A 13,951-nucleotide genomic window follows, 5' to 3' on the forward strand; every position below is an offset into this window, starting at 1 on the left:
GGTAACATTTGACTTGCTCAGGCCAACACAATCAGGCAAAAAATGAAGTTTGGATTGGATTATGGCCACGCTGGCTTGCAGCAGTTATCTCCTACACTAGCTTCAGTGCTAAATGCCTTGAGCAATGACACTATCATGCTCCACATTTTGAAGAGGATGTGCTTGGTTTCATCCCTTCGTGTCTGCACACCCACAGTGTTCTTTCTTCACCCACTAGTAAAGAGGAAAAACCTCTCATAACCTTTTTCTGAGCTTAACTAAAAATCACCTGATACCTGCCAACAGAAGCACAAGCAGAGCAGACAAATGCCCTCTTAGAGCAGGCACTTGAATCTCCTCTCCTGCAGCACTCAAGTGTGTCCATGCAGGTATTGCCACCCGTGTTACAGCAAGCACTGAACATGATTAGAGCCTCGAGCTTCCTGCTTCTCTCCATTTAAATCAATCTGTTTTGAATACCACAGGTACCTAAACAGAAGATGACTTCCAGAATGGTTAACCCTGCACTGGTTTAGCTACTCTAGAATTCTCTGTTGCTGGAAAAAGTCAAGGGGTAATGATTTTCAAGTCTGTTCCTATTCACCATTTCTCTGTAATGGGTTTTCTAGCCCCTCCTTTTTTTATATATACATATTTATTTTTTTCCCTCCATTTTTCTCTCCCATACAAATACATGAGGCAAGATTTCCCCCCACCCCCCCCAAACTGTTCAGTCAAGGCAGCTGCATAGGGAAAAAGACAGCAGTGGGAGAGGAGCAGAAGCGGATAAACACAGAGGTGAAAGCACAAGGGTGGGACCCTGCTGGGAGCCAGCTTAAGAACTATTAACACCATGCAGTGAAAACTGTGTTTAGACAAACCCGGAGGATACACATCTGGATGGTATTGACAGGAGTAACCTTGCTACAAAGAAGGGACAGCAACATCTCTCCAATGCTGCAGGAGATACCTCAAGCAAATAAAGGCTTTGTTTTCATTCATACTGTGTAACTTGAAATAATTAAAGCACCTTCCAAAACAATTTTACAATTCACAATCACCACCTTTCTATGTCCTGAAAAGTTCAAACCCAGCATAAATTTTAAAGGCTACTTATTTTATAGAAGAAGAAACTGAAGCACAGGCTATTGACAGATGATCCCCCGTGTTTCAGTGCCTCCAGGGATGCTGTGCTTGTGCAGCACAATAGCTGTCAGCAAGTAAGTCTCAAGTGCATCAGTGTCTAACAGACTCTGGACTCTCCCATCAAAAAGGAAACTCCAGTTCTTTAGCTTTTTAGCCCACTCAAGAGTTAGGCTGATAAAGTTATTCTTTTTGTGTAGCAGATTTTGAGAAATGTCCCACAAACGGAAGGCTGCCTCTGGAACTCATTTATCAGGAATTTCAGCAATGCTCCACACAGATGTTGCACATCACTGTAGGCTCTTGCTAAAATGCAGAATATTGCTGGACTCAAACATGAAGGATTAACTCCATAGGACATTAAACTGCAGAACTCCCCTGAATATTGACAGCAATTCCCTCTCATGGCACTGAGAATATACCAGCATTAAATAGTGAAACAAACAAGGCAAAAAACACTACAGTTCTCTGAAGTTCACTGGCATGATTTGTCTGTGTAGGGCCCTGAAGCCTTCCCTCATTTTGTCCTCTTCCCTTCATACTTCTTTTTTTTTTTTCCATTCAGCTACAATTCAGCTGGTTTTGCTAAACTTTTCCTCAGCGTTCCCCATGCCAAAAGCACTTGCTGTCCTCAGGATCTAGTAAATTTTCTTAAACCCTCAACACCAGGTACCATTTCTGTAGCTATTCTAATCTTTTTCAGTGTTTTCAAGCCACATTCTCTCTCTGCTGCTTTATTGCCCATCCTACCTTAGCATCTGATGCCCAACATCCATCTCTCTCAGTACGTGCCTGAAGCACTCAGCCTCCCATTTAGTAACTCTGAAAAGCCAGCTTTTCAACCAATACATCAGCATGAGCCGTTTCTTCCTCCCCTTTCACAACAACCTTTTACAACCATCAAATACAATTCACAAGAGCTCTGCCTCAGAGTTTTTATTGCCAGCCCCCTTCAAAGGCCAAAAGAAACCATCTCACTTATTAGTCCTACCACCTGTTGTCTGTCCATTCTTAGCGTACCTGGGTCTTCTTTGCACTGTCTTCTACGGATTGCTCATTTTAAGACAAGTATAGGGAACAGGATGCTGAGGTGGGACACAAGACTCCACCAGTGACATAATGAAGAGCCTGGGGAACAGGGATGTATAGCAACTAACCCAATGGTATCCATCAGCAGAGACAAATAGGTATGTTTATCTTCTTCACTAGAAGCTTTATGGCCTGTAAGTGTTCAGGTTATTTCTAAAGTCCCAGTTCCAACTGGAACTGGAGTATTGTGTGCAGTTCTGGTGTCCTCAACATAAAAAGGACATGGAACTGCTGGAACAAGTCCAGAGGAGGGCCACGAGGATGATCAGGGGACTGGAGCACCTCCTGTATGAGGACAGGCTGAGGAAGTTGGGGCTGTTCAGCCTGGAGAAGAGAAGGCTGTGTGGGGACCTAATAGCAGCCTTCCAGTACCTGAAGGGGGCCTATAGGGATGCTGGGGAGGGACTCTTCGTTAGGAACTAACTTCGTTGGAACTAGATGATCTTGAGGTCCTTTCCAACCCTAACTATTCTATGATTCTATGATTCCACAAAGACTAACCTCAATTTTTCCTGAAGCTGTTCCATTTATAGCAGCTTCTTTCCTCCTGGGAAACACCAACACAATCATCTCTCAGATTCTTTAATATGAGCTAGCAACAAAGTACAGCAAAAAGCAAACAACAAAGGAGACAACAATCCAGCTTAGAGAAGTTCTTCTAGTTGGCAAACAAGTGAAAACTCTGTACCTACAAAGGTAAATCAAGCATTTCAGAAACACTGTCCCACATTTCTAATTCCTGCATAGTGAGAGGATTAAAATCCTACAGTTCCATTTCAACACTAATATTAACTTCCCAGATATTTTCTTTTCTTGCAAATCATCCACATGGGTTATAAAACCCTTTTTCTCAGCAAAGTAGAAAGTTCTCTAGTCTCCAAACTGAAGTCACCTCTACATACATCCATCAGTAAAATCTCAGACCCTGCTATCTATCTCTTTAGAGTGACATGAAAAGCGTGGCTCTGGTAACAAGTACAAAGCCTAAGGAACTCTCCCAGTCATGTGAACATGAGTCCTGCTTAGATGAACGGCTGGAAAACACAGCATCACTTTGTAGATTCTTGTAGTCTTACAGCCAATTTTGACTGTCTGTTGTACACACGCTTACTTGCACACTCCTCCCTGAAGTCTCTTTAGTTCTTTTTGTAGCTCCCCAGCTCACTCTTGACTTTACTTTGTAGTGGTCTTTCCGGAGAAAACTATTTTTTCTTGTTTGCATCCCTGCTGCTGATTTCTGTGTTAATTAATCAATAGATGTGGCTCGCTATACAAAAAATCATTCCTCGTTACTACGCAGCGCACCATGGCACTGGTCTTGCCATCTGCTGCGCTGGTAAGGCTGGCTTGTGCAACAGGATCTGCTGGCAGGCTGCAAGGCAGGCAGCCAAAAAGCTGCTGGCCTAACATCATCATCATCCTTCTCCGTTAAAAATACCACATCCTTCTCCCACAAAAACAGAGCAACTGTTCAACAATGGAGCCATCCAAATCACTCTACTGCCTTAGCATGAAGATATATCACAAGCTTTGAAACAAAATGGGTTTGCATTTGAAGGATGTCAGGGGTTACCTACAGAAACCTACGCAAATATTTGCCTGTGTTGTCAGAAAGCCAAGCACAGAACAGCAATCAGTCTGACAGACTAACAGCCCAGTACCAGTTGTCTACAGCAAAAAGCCATTTTGTTGCTCAAAAGGGTGGCTTTACAAAGAAGTTATTTATGTAGTGGGTTCAATGATACCCATAAAACGTTTTTGATTTGATGCTGATTAAATAAGTCACTAGGCAGCCCTAGGCTTACTGGCTTGAGTTTTCACAAGCTTAAAATTTTTCTTTTTGGTTTATTGGACATTTTCAAAAGCACCTGAGCTCTGCTGATACCCAGTATTTGTCCCACCAGTGTAAGCAGATGCACTTCTGGGAGGAAGACAACCATCTACAGCACAAAAACATCATTTTGCTTGTAATAAGCAAACAAAGAAGCATTACAGTAATAAGAGATTTCATCTCCTATGCACAGGAAAGCATGAATAGGGGGCTCATGGTCTGAAGAGGTGATAAAAGATGAAGCAAAGCATTTTGGAACCAGCAGCACACAGTGACTGGTACGCACAAGCAAACGCGTGGCTGGCACCCAGCAGCGTGAGAATGGCTCACGATTCAGCCGGCTTCTGTACGAACACATCCACCAGCACTCACTAAAACACAATCTTTCGATGCTCTCAACCCCGTAGGGGCCAGATTCTTCAATACGGCAATGTAAAAATAGTACAGAGGACAATTATATGAACATGGTTGCATCAAGATGATGCAATATGAAAATCGTATTCCTGGATGTTTTGTCCTACAGTAACAAAGTATTTTCCATCAGGCCAAGGACGATTTTTCAATAGCTGAGCAAAACTTCAAGGGAAAGATGTTTTTGAGTTTCTGAAGAGGGGGAAAAAAAAAAAAAGGCATTTACACATATTCCTTTGAAAAAGGACAGCTGAGACCAATTCTGTTGTCTATTTCAGACACCTTTAAAGGACATCTTGTCATTTCAAGCCGAAGTGTATCAGTCTATCATGGTGAGAGAAGAGGCAGGAAAGGGGAAGCCAGTTTAATTTCCCTTGCTCATCTAAAGGTGCTCAAGTGAGCCCTTAAGCAACCTCATAAAAATGCACCAGGCAGGTAGAAAATAATTTGGGATGCATTTAGAATTTACTGACTTGGCCTGGTCATACATTTGATAACGTGTCTTGCTGCTGGTATGGCAAGTGGGGAAACTGAAATTCAAGCTGATCTGTGGAAACTGGCAGGCTTACATTTAAATGGAGCTTAAACCCAGACCAAAACAAAAAATCCCTGGCTTCTCTTTGGAAAACACTCCTCCAAATTAACCAGATTTCCTCTGAAGTACTTACTTGACAAGAAGTGCTCCAAACTACTCCTGATGGTAGACATGAGATTGAGCACTTCAGCGCTAGTGCTTTGTCCTTTCCTCCTACAGTTCAATACAGCCAGTGGAAGCTTCATTTACAGGAGAAGCTTTGTTTCAGAACTACCTACTGAAAGAAACCTGGTATTTCCTGTCCTTCCTATGTCAGTTTGACTGCCTCATTCATTATCTTCCTCTTGAAAAAGGCCCAGCATTTTGTTTGGGGATGAGGATGAAGATATTATTATACTGAGGGGGGTGGGGTGGTTTAAGCCAGGAAGAGCCTGAAAATCATGGATGCATGATCTCTAGCTTTCTATTATGCAACAATTCACCCTTTCCCCAGTCCTTCCCTGTCATACAGCCAGGATGCTGGCAACTTTCTCACCACAACTTCTGCAATGATGGCAAGGGACCACATCACTAGCTGCCACTGAAAAGTTCTCCACACCTCTAAGCGGAAGCCAGTACTCACTTGAATGAGTTGTAACTCTGGTGGATCTGCAGAAGAGCTTCAAAATACTAAAACATAAGTTCTCTCAAAGCTCAACTGCAGAAAGTATATTAAGGGATGTGAGATGCTTCACTTCCTTTGTGCTCTTTTAACTCTTCACACTTAGGTCAACTTCTCTTCTGAACCCGAGTCATTTCTGAACCCTGACGTCACGACCACAGCACACCAACCACAACACACAGACAGATCCCAACCTAGAGAGAAGATAAGGGTACAAGAAAACCCAGACACATTGTTCTAGTCTCTCAATTACTCTGTGTCTGGAGTAATTCATCTAAATTTGATTGTGTTTCAAGAGAAACAAACTAGAACACCCTGTGGCCTTTTGTTTTTATTTAGTTTTGAATATACTTGCAAGAAAGGGCTGGGGAAGAAGCCTCCTGTTGCAGTGAGAAGCTTTCTGCCTTAGAGCTAGAGAAAAAGCAACCCAACCACTTACAAAAAAAATAAACAGCAGAGAACAAAACCAGCCAAAAGCTCCTGAAAACCATCAAGCAGAGGGTCTCCTTGCACCCCACCTCTTGATTAAAGAAGAGGTTTGGGATGCTTCAAAGGGTACAGAAATTTATTGAAAAGCCACCACTCCAGCACTGACAACGCAACAGCAAAGCCTGCTTGGGTTCGGTGCTGAAAGGTACCAACCTCAGCGGCCTGTCCCCAGAAGATTATCTTTTTAGCCTCCTGTTCAATGCTGTTTACCACACCACAGCACACGTTTCAGCTGCTAATTCAACTCTCCAGCCAAAACAGGCAAGAGAAGCAAATGGATCATCTCTCCCCAGACCTTGATTTTAAACCTACAATCATTTATTTATACACAGCGGTTTTCACACATTCATCCCCAGCAGCATCTGAAACACAAACCTCAGTAACCTAATGTGGTTAGAATGAGCCTAGATGCATAGATTGAAGTAAGGCCCATTAAAAAAGAAAGAAAGAGAGAAAGCAATAGACTACAAGGGAGATGACGATGATTAAAGGCATGTAGCCGGTCTCTCCAACTGATCACTGTGCCAGTTTTTCATCTGAGCCACAACTGAAAAGCCAATTTAATAAATACCTCTCATTTCAACAAGCAGAACACCACCAGGCACCAAGAAATGCTGCAGCTCAGCAGAAAGATAATGCAGTGATCACTGGGTGGGTATAATAGAGGGATTATTTTACAATTACAGCAACAATGAAAAAGCAATTTATACAGTAACACACTGATGTACTGGCAAGCGTCTGTCCAATGGGATTAAATAAAAGTCTGACACAGACTGCAGACAGAAGAATGTCTTTAGCAAAAGGTTTATGAACTTCCCTAGACTGTCATATTTCTGTGCACTGTCCCTTAGGGACAGTATTTTGCATTTAGATTCAGTTTAGATAACAGAAGCACAATGCAAGAATATGAAGTAAAGAGCACTTAAGAGAATTTTTTGTTAAAGAAAAGCAAGCAGACATGAATAAGATATGCCTTCAGAAGCAATGAAAAGTGATCTATTTCAGTAGCCCCCAAGATATCTTTGTATCTCAGAAGCCCTTAGGAAATACTAAGAAGTAACCAAGGGAGAGGACAGCTAGCCAGGAACACGGTACAGATGGAGAGAGTAGTTCGCAACATCCCAAGTTGCTGAAGCAACACCCCCAGTATTCTCTGGAAAAGAGCCAGTTAAAACTTGCAAGAATAACCTCAGGTAGACCAGGCACCCTTCCAGAGCAGGGAAAATCCAACTGCGAAGGGAAAAAACCCCGTGTTTTAGAAGAGAAAGTCTGGTAGTTCAAAGGGAGGGCAGATGAACATTTTCACAAACCACAGAGCTTTTAGCTCTGGTTGATTTATTAAATGGGTCACCCTCTCTTTACTATTACTTCAGGCAACAGTTGAATTATTCAATGAGCTCTGGTTGACTGTTGTTTCTAAAACACTTGGGTTACCTCTGGGGAAGGAAGACAGAAGACAAGGGGGAATAGAAACATGTTTAAAAGTTAAGGAGCTTAAGGGAATTGGGTCCTATCCATCTATGAGAAGCCTCGGAAGCAGGGAGGGACGAAGTATTTCGTAAGCTGCCTGCTAAGGAAAGTTGTACCACACGGTACCACTTTCCATACCACTGCCATGAACTGGAGGTGTGCAGCTCAGCTGTAAAGCTAGCAAAACAGAGACAGCCTTGTCCCTGTAATGCTAGTAAAAGGGTGATAACCCTTCTGCTGCTCCAACAGAAGAGGATACATTGCTTCAACCGTAGCGATACCAACCATGTGTTTGGAACTAACCACATGTTTTTCCCCTGGAAGTTTTCCATCCCTAACAGAACTGTCAGAAGAATTTCTCCCACAGTCCAGTGGAGTGAAAAGCTGTTTTCAAAGACAGTCTTCCAGAACTCAGAAAACGCAGGACTTTGTTTTACCAGCCCAAACCAGAGCGACTCCGAATGGACAAGGAGAACCAGAACAGAGCTAGTCTCTGGGCAAGGCAAGTATCAAACCATCAGGCCTTCCCTGATGATGGAACATCCATCATTTCCCTTATTTTCCAAGCATCACAATCATCAACTTCATAGTGGCATTTAATTACTGAAAACACTGTGTGATGCTCATGTGATCAGATGCTGGTTTCCAGATTTCAGAAGCAGCAGCAGAAGTGGCTGGTCATGAAGTATCAGAACAGGTATTGCAAAACCTTTCCTGACCTAGTGAAGAAGAGGCATTTACTCCAGAAAAAAACCAGCTTGTTAGAAGAAAGCCTGCGGACAGCAGGGAATCCCACTGTCATTTGTACCTACTCAGTAATCAGAGCTGGTTGCAGGAAAACACAGGAATCAAACAGCATGACAAAAGCAGATTAAGACGTACATTAGAAGAATCAATATAATCAGAAACGTGAAGAGCTCGGCACTAACTGACTGAAGCCAAAACCACACAGTTCTTCACTCCATTAAAAAAATGTAATTAAGAAAGAAACTCCCAAACCTGTCAATATTTCACTCCTTTATGACATACTTTACTCCTGTTCCCAAAGAGCGGTTTCTCTTGCAAACTACATAGGTATACTTCAAAACACATCTGTTGTTTTAAAAAAGTTGTTTACGGCTTTTTTCCTCTTTAAAGATTACAATAAATGTACAGGTACAATCAGAGCATTTTGACCTGAGTAAATTACAGAATTCCACCCACCAACTAATTCTGAAACAGAAGATTAAAACCAGAACACAGCATTGACAGTCAGTAAGCACTTGAACCTTCAGAAGGTTTTAATGTTTTCTTCTTAGCATCTGTGAGAAACTATCATGCACAAAGATCCTTCCAGACTTTTCCCAATTCTCACCATTACTGCTCCTGGAATGGTCATTTATATCTACCCAAAGTGATCCTGAAGAGGTACAAATGCTACAGTTAACTATATAAACACTAATACCTACCCTTCCAGAGATGTAAGCAGATGTAATGCAATAGCAAAGCCTGCTGAAAGACAGGCCAGGTTCAGATACTTCACCTGTCCTGGTTTTCTGCTTCTGCCTGCAGAACAGCAAGGGCTGGTGTTGTCACCATCTCACAGAATGACAAAAATGCAGTCCCAAAATTCCCAGGATACCTCTCAACTACAGTCTGGGGTTGTTTTTTATTTTTACATATAGAAAACATATGCATATGGAAATGATGTGACAAAAGAAAATGCTGAGTGTTCTAAATAGCTGACCATCTTGATGAAGGAGAAAGCTTCCCAGTTTCTTTTTAGAGTCATTCAGTCTTTCTGGGAATCAGGACTTTATGTTTTTAGTCTTAAACTATATATCGAAGTTATTTAAGGTCTGCAAGCAACTATAATGCCAAAGATATCTAAAAGGCAATGAAGAAAGCAAATATTTCTCAAGAGCATGTAATAATGGTAAAAGCCAGCAAAACTTAGAGAGTCAGAGACAATTAACAGGAGCTCAGACCTGGACTCTATAATTGGCTGCCACACACCCTGTACCAGACGCTGGTTATTGAATTATATCTCTTTGCCCTCAGGTTAGATGGAGAAGTAATAGTTTATACTCACTGGATTTCTCTCCCATAAGGAATTCCCACTTCTCTACATTTTTTTTCTTGAACCAAAACACTCCACTGCAACTGCTGCACTGTCTTGGGAACCTGATTTGCGTCTTCTGGCTATATCCTACATGGTTTTGATTACAAAACAGGCAAAACTCTTTTCTACAAATCTTTTAATCTTTTCTTCCTGTGTCTTGATCTTATTAAAAGTTCTTCCTAACTTTTTCTTTGGTACCCATTTATCTTTTGTACAGATGAGGCCTGTCCCAGGCTTTCTCATCACTGCGGAAGTAGCATTGTTCCAGGAATGTTTTTGTGTGGTCATAGGGATTAATACTAACTATTAATGCCATGTAAGAATTACTCATCACAAGGATTTCAAAAGGCTACTTCGATAGCCTTTCTGTAAAAAATCTCAAGTTTCTGAATCACCTATGTAAAATATGCCAAAAATCAAATCTGCCTCCTTTTTTCCCCTTTTCTTCTTTCAACTGAGAAGAACACAGTCCTTTTGTTATATTCCAGTAAAGTTGATGCATTGTAACCACACAACGCCAATTTTCAGGCTCTAGTGTCATTGGGAAATTCTCACTTGACTAACTTCCATTCAGTCCTAGCCAAGAGCATTTGGATATGTAGCACGCTGACATGCCATTACCCAGAGAACAGCACCCTAACCAATCCATTTCAAACAATCAATAAAAGTTTATTACACAGACCCAAAATTCAATATTGAGGACACATCCTTGAAGTAATCTAGAATATCATAACTGGGAGAAAATTATTCACTAATGCCACTTTCTTTGAAAGGTTATTTTTGCACAGACCCCCCTTTTTTCTTTTAATAAACAAATAGACATTATGAGAAATTATGCAATAAACAGAAAAGGGGTTTATATGAAGTAAATAATGCTTTCTGTTTGCAACAAGCTGAGGATGTTTGGTAAGTGTTTCCCTCTCTTCCCCTCCCTCTCTTTTTAGAAGCTAACAAATCAATTTTAGAAGAGACTTGCAGGTGAGCAATGACTCCCTTCTTCGTGCGGCCACTCTCTCGGCACCACTAAGAAAATGGATAGGATGTAGCCCAGATTTGACAGTGAGCAGTCAAACTCAGCCTAAACACACACACACACATTTTTATCTTCATTTTTTTGGAACACCAGGTACATAGAGAAGAGCAATGCAAACTTGAAATGCACTGATCAGTAAGGTTAATCTAACTTAAAAGATTTATAGAGAGTTTCTAATCAAATAACTACCTTTGTCAGACTTCCAGAAACACCACTCCATCATACAACCCTGAGGCAGTCATGTTTCCCCCAATGTCTTGCAGATACAACAAATTATCCTCTTTCATAAGGGGCTACTGACAGCTTTTTAGTGACAAAGAATCCATTTCAGACGAGTAACCTCTCCTTTCATAACCCCCTCTACAAACCAGTTCCCTCCACAGGTCTTAGGTGGTCAAGGTTTCCTCCCAACAGTCAGCAGAGGAAGAAGACTGAGACCCATAAAAGACCCCGACTAGGCTCCAGGGAAAAGGTGCCTCAACATCAGCCTGGGAACAGAGGAAGTCACCTGCAAAAGCTCCCTGACAAGCCACGAGGAACTGTCAGAATCTGCTTGCAGGGTTAGCTTGTTTACCGACAATTTCTACAGCATTCACATCTCTGCACACAATTTCAACCTGTACCCTTCAAGTAACCAAGGATTTGCCCTCTCCTTACTTCAGCAAGGAATCATGGAGCCTTCTTATGTCCTGGGAGGAAGGAGAAAGCAAGCCATGAACAGTAACCAGATGTGACTGGCCAAAGACACAAGCAAGGCCCAAGACCCAGCATATACCAAGGCAACCTGAGGAAAGAAGCAGAAGTCTAAGGGAAGAACAGATGAAGGAGGAGCAGAATAAGGTTAAGTCAAAAGACAGGAAAAATTCTGAGGGATACAAGGAAAGCCTGATGGTTGGGAGAAGATGAGCAGAGGATTTTATTTATTTATTTTTTAATGTGCCAAGGAGACATGGATTTGGAGAAAGCAGGTAAGAGGCCTTGCTGCACTGAAACATTTCATTTTTTACTACCCAGCAGAACCAGGTTAGACATTCTATGTACATGCAAAAACTCTTTACATCTGTACTTTATGGGCAATGTTTCCTACATATGTTTCACTTGCCATGTCTCTTACCACCTAGTGAATACACAGGGATAAGCATCTGTACGCATCACTGTAGCTGGCAACAGATAAAGCTAAAGGTTCAATCTGCAGCCCTAGAGCCGTGCATGCTTCCTGGCACATCGCCTGCTTTCATCTAAGCCTACACAGGGCAAGTATTCTTTACTTTGGCAAAATGTTCAGGCACTTTAACCTGCCCACAGACTGTCCACTTGCCTCCCTACAGGGAAGGGGACAGAAATTAATCATTATAATGAAATAACAAGAAACTCCTATAGCTCCTTGTCCTCTCTGCTCTGGGAGGAATGTGCCCAGCTGAAGAGACTCCAGCAGAGGCAAATAACATGAGTCTCCAGAGATAACATGAAGGAGGAGTGAATAGGGGGCACACCTCTCCTGGACTAGACCCTGAATGGGGAATGACAACACACAATGTCCAAATATACCTTTTCTCTTCATATTGCTACTTTATGACCTAAGATTTCTAGGATACAAATCTGCAGGCTCAGTACTTGTACCAGTTCAGATTTTGCACACAGAAGTCTTGAAAAATCACATCACTCACTGGAAAAGAAGAGCAGGTTTTGGTTAACTTATCCCAAACTTCAGGGAGTAACTTCTTCCTGATATTCTCTTCTCACAGAGGTAGTCAAGAAACACACAAGGCTCCAGGGGACAAGCTGCCTCAACAGCAGCTGAATTAGTTCCCTGCAGCCGTGCTAACAGGCTTTTCTGTGTGTAAGTAACACACAGAAGCCAAGTTTCCCAAGGCAAGAGCCAGTACCAAACCTTTCTTCAGCCTGAGGATAGGCTCTTAGAGCTTGTACTGACTCTCAGCAGCTAGCAGAGCTCTACCCTTAAGTGTGTACGGGCTTTTTTACTTTTTCTTCCATTTAATAAAAACAAGGCATAGAACATGGAAGGCAGAGAGAGGAAGAACAGCTCTGACAGCCAAGGGTCCTTTCTTCAGATTCTTTCCCTAGAAAAATAAATAAAACTAGGGAGCCTTATGGCACAGGACATTCTAAATGTTCTTTGTAGACCTTCCAAGCACAAGAAGGAAAAGCAAAGATACTTATCCAGGCAGTAACAATGCCAATTCCAAAAGCCATGGTACAGCTACACACCAGCAGTGAGCATACCTCACTGCTACAACATCTTGCAATACCCGCTTCATGGCAGATGAGAAACAAGGAGTTGGAATTACCCAAAACCACTGGAATGGAAATCTCACATCAATTCCAGGAAAAGGTAAAAAAAGTCTCAGCATTTCTCTACTTGATTGGCATGTGTCACATTTAAAGGAAGACAAAAAAAGATACCCTTTCCATTCCCTTAAAACTTGGACATTTCATAGGCAGTGTTTCCCCAGCAATGATACTCCTGCACTTGGCTAAGTAGTTTGCTGCCATTCCAAATGCCTCTGGAAACACCAGCGGGATCCACATACCACAATTAAAAGCTGGCATGTACTCAACCGCACTGCTGAACTACTAAATGTTTGTCCTGCAATTACTGTACAACAACTCCCTCTGCAAATATGCCCCTCCAGCACTGCATTCTCCATTGGCAACAGTCAGCTTTGGAAGTTTACAACAGTTACAACTAAACTTATCACTTTCTGAACCAAAACAGCAAAGTTTTTCTAGATGTAGTACAATCAATTGACCTCTCTTACTTGTAAAAGCTTTTAAAACCGGTCTTCAAGGCTCTCCTATCACTCCATTTGTCATTTATCGAATAAAAGTAGATCCTAGGAACTTAATTTATGTCCTTCTGATACAACTGCATCCCATCTTCATCTCAGACCTGCTAGAGCAGACATTACCATCAACTGAGGCTTCATCTTCAATGAAATTTACAGCATAAAAATGCCAAAATGGGTAACTCGGAGACCCACACACAGAACTTGTATCCATCACTGACCACATTCAGCAAAATAACGGTACACAACTATGCCCAGCCTTCTCTACAGTGCCCTACAAACCACTGCTCTGACTTATGGCTCATGAGGCTCACACAAACACCTATTCTGGGAAGAACAGAATCAAAAACAGGCAAATGGGAAAAGTCAAAGACTTCCAGATACTAAGCTATGCAGCTAGCA

At 41.9% G+C, this 13,951-nt stretch overlaps 1 protein-coding gene across 17 annotated transcripts in view; it reads right to left on the bottom strand.

Moving 5' to 3' along the window:
• The window catches only part of ARVCF (ARVCF delta catenin family member), a 283,342-nt gene that overhangs the window by 120,629 nt on the left and 148,762 nt on the right, over positions 1-13,951 (bottom strand). The window lies entirely within an intron of this gene.

Source organism: Lathamus discolor, chromosome 12 (assembly GCF_037157495.1).
Source record: "Lathamus discolor isolate bLatDis1 chromosome 12, bLatDis1.hap1, whole genome shotgun sequence".
NCBI classification, from domain to species: Eukaryota; Metazoa; Chordata; class Aves; order Psittaciformes; family Psittacidae; genus Lathamus; species Lathamus discolor.